The 9,572-nt window shown below is 44.6% G+C and overlaps 1 long non-coding RNA gene across 1 annotated transcript; it reads right to left on the reverse strand.

The window, feature by feature from the left end:
* Positions 1-3,342: 3,342 nt before the first annotated feature.
* LOC119282202 lies at positions 3,343-4,243 on the reverse strand. The gene is made up of 2 exons (XR_005138655.1): positions 4,088-4,243; positions 3,343-3,803 (listed from the first exon to the last, which is right to left on the reverse strand). It is a non-coding gene; the product is annotated as an uncharacterized LOC119282202 (long non-coding RNA).
* Between the last annotated feature and the right edge of the window lie 5,329 nt (positions 4,244-9,572).

Raw genomic sequence — 9,572 nt, forward strand, 5'->3', positions numbered from 1 at the left:
AAATTGAAAGAGACATACGGGCCTGACGCTGATCCTCACGTGCTACCGTTTAACCCACTTGTGGCCATTATCGCGGCAGGCGGTAGACCGAATGGCCGGATGGCGGTTCACCTCAATTCTGTCATAACCTCCTCCCTTCCGAGAGTCAACACGCTCCGTGCTATGAGTACTGGCTCTACTCCTACCGTAGAGCGTCACGTACCACATTCCATGAGCATTATTGAGGATATTCAGGTCAGTGCTTCTTCATTGATCCTTCATGGTCCTTCTTCATTGATCCTTCTTCATTATTGAGGATATTTGCATTTCAACATGAATGACATTTGCATTGCCATATTGTAGACTCGACTGATTGACACCGAGAAAGAACGAGATGAAAACCGGGCCAAGCTGAAGGCACAAGATGATCTAGTGAAGTCTTTACAACATATGGTGGCCAATCTTTATTCCATGCAAGGCCAACCAGTGCCAGAGATGCCACCGACGCCAGAGTGGAACATTGTGAGTTTTGTTCAAACTATTTCTATCACCATTTTTGGCATTACCATATGCATTCATCTCACTATTGGGTCAATCCATCACAGCTCAACCCATCACAAGGGTCGAACAATGTTCCGGTAGTTCCACCTCAAGTTTGTGGAGTTGGGGCAGCAAAGGGAATGATGCCTTCTAATGTCGATGTTATCACTCCGGTTGATGGAGTTGGGGCAGCAAAGGGAATGATGCCTTCTAATGTCGATGTTATCACTCCAATCTCCAAAATCGCGTGAACTTCATGTTATGTTTGAAACTGTTCCTTGTATGTTGAGAACTCTTGCATCTTGAGACTTGTAAACTTGTGGTCTATTGCTTTGATGCACTATTGCTTTTATGTGGAATGTTTTTCAGAATCAATCATTGCTTCTTTTGTTCAATGATGCCTATATGTGACATGTTCTATGTGTGATGAACTATATGCTGCTGCTGTATATGTTTCGCTGCAGGAAAGAAACAGAAACAGGGAAAAAAGGCTCCTGGGCACACCATTGCCGAGGGCTGCTCTCGGCAATGACTATGAAACTGGACCAGAACGCACCCTTTACCGAGAGGACTCTCGGTAAAGGATAATAACCTGTAGCCCTCTTGGCAACTTTACCGAGAGGCCTCTCGGTAAAGGATAATAACCTGTAGCCCTCCTGGCAACTTTACCGAGAGGACTCTCGGTAACGGAAAAAGAATTGCCGACGGTGGCTCTCGGCAAAATATTTTCATGGCTTTTAGGAGAAGTGACGTGGCCCTCCCCTATTGCCTGAGTTTGCCGGGAGTCACACTCGGCAAACATAGCGTTTGCTGACAACGACGCTTGGCAAAGTTGGCCCTCTTTGCCGAGAGTGGCGCTCAGCAAAGATGGCCCTCGGCCTGTTGGCCTGGCCCCACGTGTCAGGAGCTGACACGTGTCAGCCACCTACTAGCTGTATTTGCCGAGCGCTGCGCTCAGCAAAGATGGCCCTCGGCCTGTTCGCCTGGTCCCACGTGTCAGGAGCTGACACGTGTCAGCCACCTATTGGCTGTCTTTGCCGAGCGTGGCTCTCGGCAAAGATGGCCCTCGGCCTGTTCGCCTGGTCCCACGTGTCAGGAACTGACACGCGTCAGCCATCTATTGGCTGACTTGCCGAGCGTGGCGCTCGGCAAAGATGGCACTCGGCATGTTCGCCTGGTCCCACGTGTCAGGAGATGACGCGTGTCAGCCACCTTTTGGCTGACTTTGCCGAGAGCGGCGCTTGGCAAAGATGGACCTCGGCCTGTTCGCCTGGTCCCACATGTCAGGTGCTGACACGTGTCAGCCACCTATTGGCTGTCTTTGCCGAACGTGGCGCTCGGCAAAGATGGCCCTCGGCCTGCTCCCCCTGGCCCCACGTGTCAGGAACCGCCGTCACCATCTGTTATGTGTTAGCTACTTTATTTTGCCGAGTGGTACTGTTTGACTCTCGGCAAAGTCTTTGCCAAGTGCCCGTGTTCTGGCTCTCGGCAAACTCCTGTTTGCCGAAGAGGTGCATGTCGGGTGGCTTTTGCCGGGGGTGACACTTGGCAAAGGCTTTGCCGGCGATTTTCGGCCCTTTGCCGAGTGTCCGTGGCACTCGGTGTACCACAGGATTCCAGTAGTGAGGTCACTGTGAACTTTTTTAGGGAAATAGAAAAAATATTTCGCTCAAAAGAAAAATGCATTTTTTCTTCTATTCCTAAAAATAGCATATTTTTCCTTCTAAGAAAAAGTTCCTACGTAGTTTCTAATAAATGTTTTTTTTCTAGAGGCAATAAATAAATAAAATAAAGCAAATTCAATTCCTCCACCCAATAAAACAGAGATATGAGGCGGATCAGATAGCAAAATATTGATGCAGCAATACTCTCAACAGCTTTGTTCCAGAGTGGAGTTTCTTCTAAACATGATAGGTACAAGTAGAACACCAGCCACGCAAATAATATAACTGTAACTCTGTTCCATCTTCTATGTACCAACTACTACTCTAATCGACATCGATATCCTCCAAACAGCATATTAAATTTTTCCTATGTAAAACTGAGATCTTAAGTTCATAGCAGAAATGGTTAGAATTTGTGAATTGCAACTATGTACTGTGTCAGGAATTATTATATGCAAAGCAAATCTTAAGTTCATAGCAGAAATGGTGAGCTGCAAATCGCATCTCTAGTTCTCCTTTTTTTTATATATATAATTCTAGCATGTTGCACTGCACTGACACCAATGAGGATAAATTAGCTCTGAAATTTTCGTTATCACTTGCTTAATCAAATTTCAGATTTTTTAATCGTGGCCTTATTCCTTCTATCAATGGAAGTTGAATTTGTCAAACATGATTGAGTTATTCCACACTGGACTGAGCAGCATGCGAAAAATCTAATTATCTATCTCCATCATTCTCGCTCTCAAAAGTAAAGGCAGAAAAAGGAGGAATTTTGGTCAACATGTCAGTTCCTAGGGTGGAACTGAAACATATTGTGCAAGTTGGCTACTCTAATATTGGTGCAGAGATTACCAGAAGAAATATGCAAGAGTGGAGTAGCAGAACAAAGAAGTGCACTTTGGATGTGTTTGATAAAGAGAAATAAACAGAAATTTCGTTGTACTATTAGCAACAAAACTGTATTCTAATGTCGCCAAGGTCTGAAGTAATAGTGCACTCCTTATATGAAGGCGAAATGGTTCATAGTGAAATATGAGTAAGACCCTTCAGAAAATTATAAGCAACATATAAGATATAACACCATCGAGCCGGCAAGGTACAACCCTCTCCTGTACACTGTACATGCTAAACAAAAATAGGTGTATGGAAAGTAAAATTGTGTCAAATATATTAAGTTTATTGTATGGTTTGATCTAATCTAATCAACACATATATCCTCCAACTGCATATTGTGCCGGGCAAAAATTATGTAAACTACTGAATCTACAAAAACCATCTAGAAATAGCAGCAACATATTGTGTCCAATAATTGCATTCAGCCAGTACAAACAATATAAGTGCCACATAACTAGGTAAGACAATCATCTCCAATAGATACAGGACAATTATTTTCAGTAGTGTGTGTACTACTGTAGCAAGGGGTACTCCCACCAGCCAGAATGTTCACACAAGTAAGCTCTTCAGCCAACATTTAGGCCTGCATTATTTGTTGTGGTGGATATGTTGGGCTGCTATCAGAAGGGTGGTGGTGGTGGTGGTGAGCCGCCTGGGCCCGGGGGTCCGAAGAATGGGGCGCAGCAGTCTTGGAGCAGGCAGCAACAACAGAGGAGGTAGAAGCTGCACAAGAAGTATCCGTCCTGAGTTTCAGAGAATATAAACAATCTGTTTCAAACAGGGAAAAAAAATTCAAAAGAAGAAATATAAACGATCGACTAATGTATGCTTCGCCACTTATATATTGCAATTTGATTGAGTTGACCACTAAACCACTAACCATCTAACTGAATGAATTGCTTTCTCTTTTCTTTTGGAGATGTTGATGTTGATAATACTAATTTGATGATTTCGCTGGCAAAAATGCACAGTTTAAATTTCTGTTAGTAGCTGAGGATTCAACTTACCAGGACCCGAAGAAGCCACCAAACCAAGGCCCCCAAGAACCAGGGCCAGGGCCTCCCCAACCTGGTCCTCCAGGCCCACGAGGACCCATTCCACCAACCAGAAACAACTGGTTAATACAGACTACAGCTTCACAAGAACTCAGCCAGGACACAATACAAGAGTTGATGCCCCAATTGGAGATGAAGAAGAATTTATAGATGTAGGGTGAGAATAAGTAGCTGTACATGCACCTGCCGTTCCAAGGATCACCTCTGAGTCTTGACTCTCACCCACTGGTCAGTCAGGTCTATGTTCCAAGTTCCAACTACTATTCTGAACCCTCAGCCTACTCTTGCCTTGCATTACGAGTACAAGTTTGAGTTCATTCTAATCAACACCTGTGTCCTCCCAATAGCATATAGTGTATGTTAAAGTAAAACAACAGTCGGCAAAAATACGTGAACATCTGAATCTAGAAACAGCAGCTACAAATTGTGTCAGGTATTTATATATGCAAAGTAAGTACATCTTAAGTTATTAGCATCATCGGTGAGCTTATATTGCTTCATTATATCACTTTGCTTACATGTCAGAGAACACCCTCTGACGAGAAACAATATTAGGCTTCTGTTTCTGTGTGCTGAAAAGATGATAATCAAGCTGAGGGAAGAGAGCAGGCTGAAAATGTGTTTTTGGCTTCAACTTATAAGGAAGAAGCAGATAAAACTAAGTGTCTTTTTCCAGCCATAACCCCTGTATGTTACATGTCCCTCATGTCTTGCCAATTACCACGACGGTCATTCGCTGCAGATACAAATGATCTTCATGTAAAGTCTGCACATAATAAAATTCAGCGGCAGTTCCATGTTTAGACGGAAAAAATCTGCTACTCTTGGCAACATACGTTTATGATCTACAGACTATTGGTCGACTTATCTGAAAAATACTTTGTACAGACTACAGAAACATTGTCCATATGGTTTTGATTTTTGTACATAACCAGATTACCAATAGTATCAGAAGCCTACTTGTATAGAACAGTATATTTTGTACAGAACCGTCCAAAGTGTTTGCTGCTCATGTAGCTTAATCAATTAACCTTGTAAGGCCTTTTTTTCTCCCGGTGAAGTTTTTATAGTGTGTTTGAGTCAAGGTTTTGGTTACCAGTCGAAATTTCAAGATTTCCCATGGTTACCACGTATTTCCGTGCCCCTCGGTAAATCATCATACCGAGCAAAAAATACCATTTTTTTGAAATTTTTGAATTTAAACACTCGATTTACAGTAAGGTATGTAGGGTCTAATTAATGCAATGAAAGTTGGTTATGGCATGTTGGTAGCAACCTAGTTCCTGTTTTGAGAGGTCTCTGGTTTGAATATTCGTTCATTTTCTTATTTGAATTCAAAATTCAAATATAAAATTCGCTCGAAATATTCTCGGTATTTGTCGGTATTTCTCGGTAACCGTGGTAACCACATTTATCAGTCCCCCTCGGTAAAATTACCTCATTCGGTAACCAAAACCTTGGTTTGAGTACGATTCTGGGGATAGAAAATAGTGCAAGTTTCTGCATATTTTCTACTATGGCTGGTATGAAGCTCCGAACTATGAGTTTGCATCTGATTTCACATGCTGGCTTATGAAAAATGAATTATGACAGAACATTTCACTGAGCAGTGGACTATGATGCAACCATTTAATTTAACTACTACTGCTCCATGGTCTTCTAAAAATTCAGATGTAGCTTACAAGTCAACAAAGAATCTGTCTATGCTCATCGTCAGCTTCAACGAAGGGTAGAAACAGGGAACACCCCTACTAATAATGACTATTAAGAAGACCACTAAATAAAAATGGTAATGTCAATTCTTCAATTCAAGAAATATGGTACTAAGAACTAAGAACTAAGAACAACAACAACAACAACAACAACAACAAAGCCTTTAGTCCCAAACAAGTTGGGGTAGGCTAGAGGTGAAACCCATAAGATCTCGCAACCAATTCATGGCTCTGGCACATGGATAGCAAGCTTCCACGCACCCCTGTCCATAGCTAGCTTTTTGTCGATACTCCAATCCTTCAGGTCTCTCTTAACGGACTCCTCCCATGTCAAAATCGGTCGACCCCGCCCTCTCTTCACATTCTCCGCATGCTTTAGCCGTCCGCTATGCACTGGAGCTTCTGGAGGCCTGCGCTGAATATGCCCAAACCATCTCAAACGATGTTGGACAAGCTTCTTCTCAATTGGTGCTACCCCAACTCTATCTCGTATATCATCATTCCGGACTCGATCCTACCTCGTGTGGCCACACATCCATCTCAACATACGCATCTCCGCCACACCTAACTGTTGAACATGTCGCCTTTTAGTCGGCCAACACTCCGCGCCATACAACATTGCGGGTCGAACCGCCGTCCTGTAGAACTTGCCTTTTAGCTTTTGTGGCACTCTCTTGTCACAGAGAATGCCAGAAGCTTGGCGCCACTTCATCCATCCGGCTTTGATTCGATGGTTCACATCTTCATCAATACCCCCATCCTCCTGCAACATTGACCCCAAATACCGAAAGGTGTCCTTCTGAGGTACCACCTGGCCATCAAGGCTAACCTCCTCCTCCTCATAGCTAGTAGTACTGAAACCGCACATCATGTACTCGGTTTTAGTTCTACTAAGCCTAAACCCTATCTTTTGGGTTTCATCTCCATAAGAGTGGCTGAGTTTTTACGTTGGCTCGCCAAGCCTATCACAACCCTCCTCCTTTACCCGGGCTTGGGACCGGCTATGTTGAGACAACATAGGCGGAGTTAACTAAGAACTAAGAACACCACTAGAAAATTCAATTCCTGCCGACACATGAGGTGGTTCAGCTGGCAAATATTTCAAAAGCAGAGCAAAGCATCAACACGGCATTAATCACTTCAACCAAAAGGGAGACAAGCAATATAACATTCAGAGCTTATGATCCTAACTTATATTACATCAATGCCTAAAAACAAGATGCCAGCAGGCTCATAGTTGATCATTCCATAGATATTGCGGCTCATAAGGAAACGACAACTAGTCCGTTAAGAACCACCACCTCACTGAACAGCGATCAGATGAAAAGTGAAGCATTCACAGCATAACCTTTTAGAGCCGGAAAAAAGGTATGCTGAACAAGACTTTGCTTGAGCTGACAATGATAAACACAGAGGCGTTGGAGATCAAAATTGAAACTGTCAATCAATTTGCCATCTGTGTCAATGTGAAACGCCGACCAACCAAAATTGACCAGCAAGAGCATGCCACCATCCCCCGAAACATCGTTCACATCCCAAAGATTAATATCCCGAAAGTCATAGTCTACATAATCTTTGACCCGGCCCCTGATTTCTTCAACTGGCAGTCTGATTTGGTACTTTAAGTCCCAAACCTCGCTTTCGTAGTTCTGCAACACCCATATACCAACAGTGTTCTTGTCATCGTCATGGCAATAGATGCCAAGCATGCCACCCTTCTCAAAGATATATCCCTGGGTGGGAACAATTGGAGAATGCATCTGCCGGAACGACTCGGCTATGGTGTCGAATACTATTATGGGTTTGCTTTCACGCTGTGTGCTTCCCCTCCGATGATACACTGGGTTTGGGTACCAATGCAGACCATCACGCACGTGGACAGGTTCGTCGAGCAACTCTGCCTTCGTCTCCGGCCACCCGATGTACCTCGGTGACTGGTCGGGTCCCAACGGAAGGACAAAGCAGCCAATTTGATCTTTCGGCGAGTCCTTGCGGCTCGCCTGGTGCAGTAGCAGGCGGTACTCGCCGGTAGGTCGGTGTGGGTATATCCCCAAGGTGTCAAAGTCCCACGGCGGCCCTACGACGGAGGCGAGCTCATGCGTGGTCGGGTTGCAGATAGAGATGTGGGATCCGCATATACCCTTGTAGTACGTGGAGAGGACGAGGAGGCCGTCGCACGAGGCATCCACATATAAGTGCCTGTCAAGCCGGGCGACCCTATGGAGCTGCGCGTTTGCGGCGGCAAGGCGAGAATGTCATGGTGGCGGAAGGCGAGGACGCATCTCTCGCCAGACAAAATGTGGAAGGTGGGCTGGCGGGCGTGGTGGGCGAGGAGGAAGCCGTGGGCGGAGGTGGCGCGGCGCCAGGAGCGGCGGACGGCGCGGCAGCGGAGGAGGGATTTGGGGTCGAGGCGGACGAGGATCTCCCAGATCACGATCTCATCCGGGAGGCTGCTGAGGAGAGGCGTCGCTCGTCCTGCCGTGGCCACCTCCGCCATGATCGCCGGCTGGGAACGACAAGAATCGTGCGCTTGTGCTGGTGGCGGCGGAGCGGAGGGGAGGAGATTGAAATGGGCACGGCCCAGGTTCTCTTGGATGAGAGAAATAGTGTCCCTCAAATGGGCTGGGCTTAGCCCAGAAGCAGATTACTGCGGACTTCTTCATTTTGGCAGTGAGATCACTGAGAAATTTGGTAGGTATTGCAACGGATTTTTAATTTGCTTGGTGTATTGTACTGCAACAATTCTTCCTTGCCAACGGAAAATAGATTTTTGTTTTCAAAAAATAAGAAAAATATTTTTCCTAGAGAAAAAAAATGTTTTTCCCTTAAAAAATACTGCTCCCTCCGTTCACTTTTGTAAGCCGTTTCAGACAACTGAAAACGGACTGTTTTGCACATTGTCTGAAATGTCTTCAAGGCCTTATAAAAGTGAACAGAGGGAGTACGACGTACACAAGAACTTATGTGTCCTCGTATATGGTACACATTTTGTTTCTTTGAACGTATATATGTTAAAGATCAAACATCACACCAAGCAATGGAGAAGGGGAATAACAATGTCCAATTCTGTCAATAAGACGATCTTGAGTCTCCATAAGACCCACCTAACCTCTGATGCAATTATAAATCCAGGAAGAAAAAGAAATTATATAGAGCACTTCATTGAGAAGTTGACTATGATGCGCGACCATTTCATTTAACGAATAACGAGCAGTGCTCCAAGCCCAAGGTTTCCCTGAAAATCAGATGCCTCTTTTCATAGCTACAACGGATGGGTAGGGAGGAGAGCTGCATTGTCCATTCTTCAGTTCAAGAAAAAGGCGACACAGGGCATTTATATTGCTAACAGAGGATGGTTATCTGTTTCATGATATGCTCCAATCAACCCATTTATCTTCCGAGCATGATACATTCTGTGTATGTAAAAGTAGAACACCTGCCAGGCAAGAATATATAGTTGTGACTCTCACCCACTAGACCCTTTGGCCTATGTTCCAACTTCCAACTACTACTCTGACCTCCCTTCCAGCTCTTGCCTTGCATTACAGAGTACAAGTTTGACTTCAATCTCTGGTGGCCTGGTGTGTGATCAACTGAACCTGCACTATCATGCTCAGTCTAAACAATTTAATTTCATGCTATGATCAAATCTAATTTAAAACAGCTGCATGGCAAAGCACACCTCCAGTTCTCAATGTTTTATAATCTAGCATGCTGCACTGGAC

The sequence above is a fragment of the Triticum dicoccoides genome, chromosome 3B (genome assembly GCF_002162155.2).
Source record: "Triticum dicoccoides isolate Atlit2015 ecotype Zavitan chromosome 3B, WEW_v2.0, whole genome shotgun sequence".
NCBI lineage: Eukaryota > Viridiplantae > Streptophyta > Magnoliopsida > Poales > Poaceae > Triticum > Triticum dicoccoides.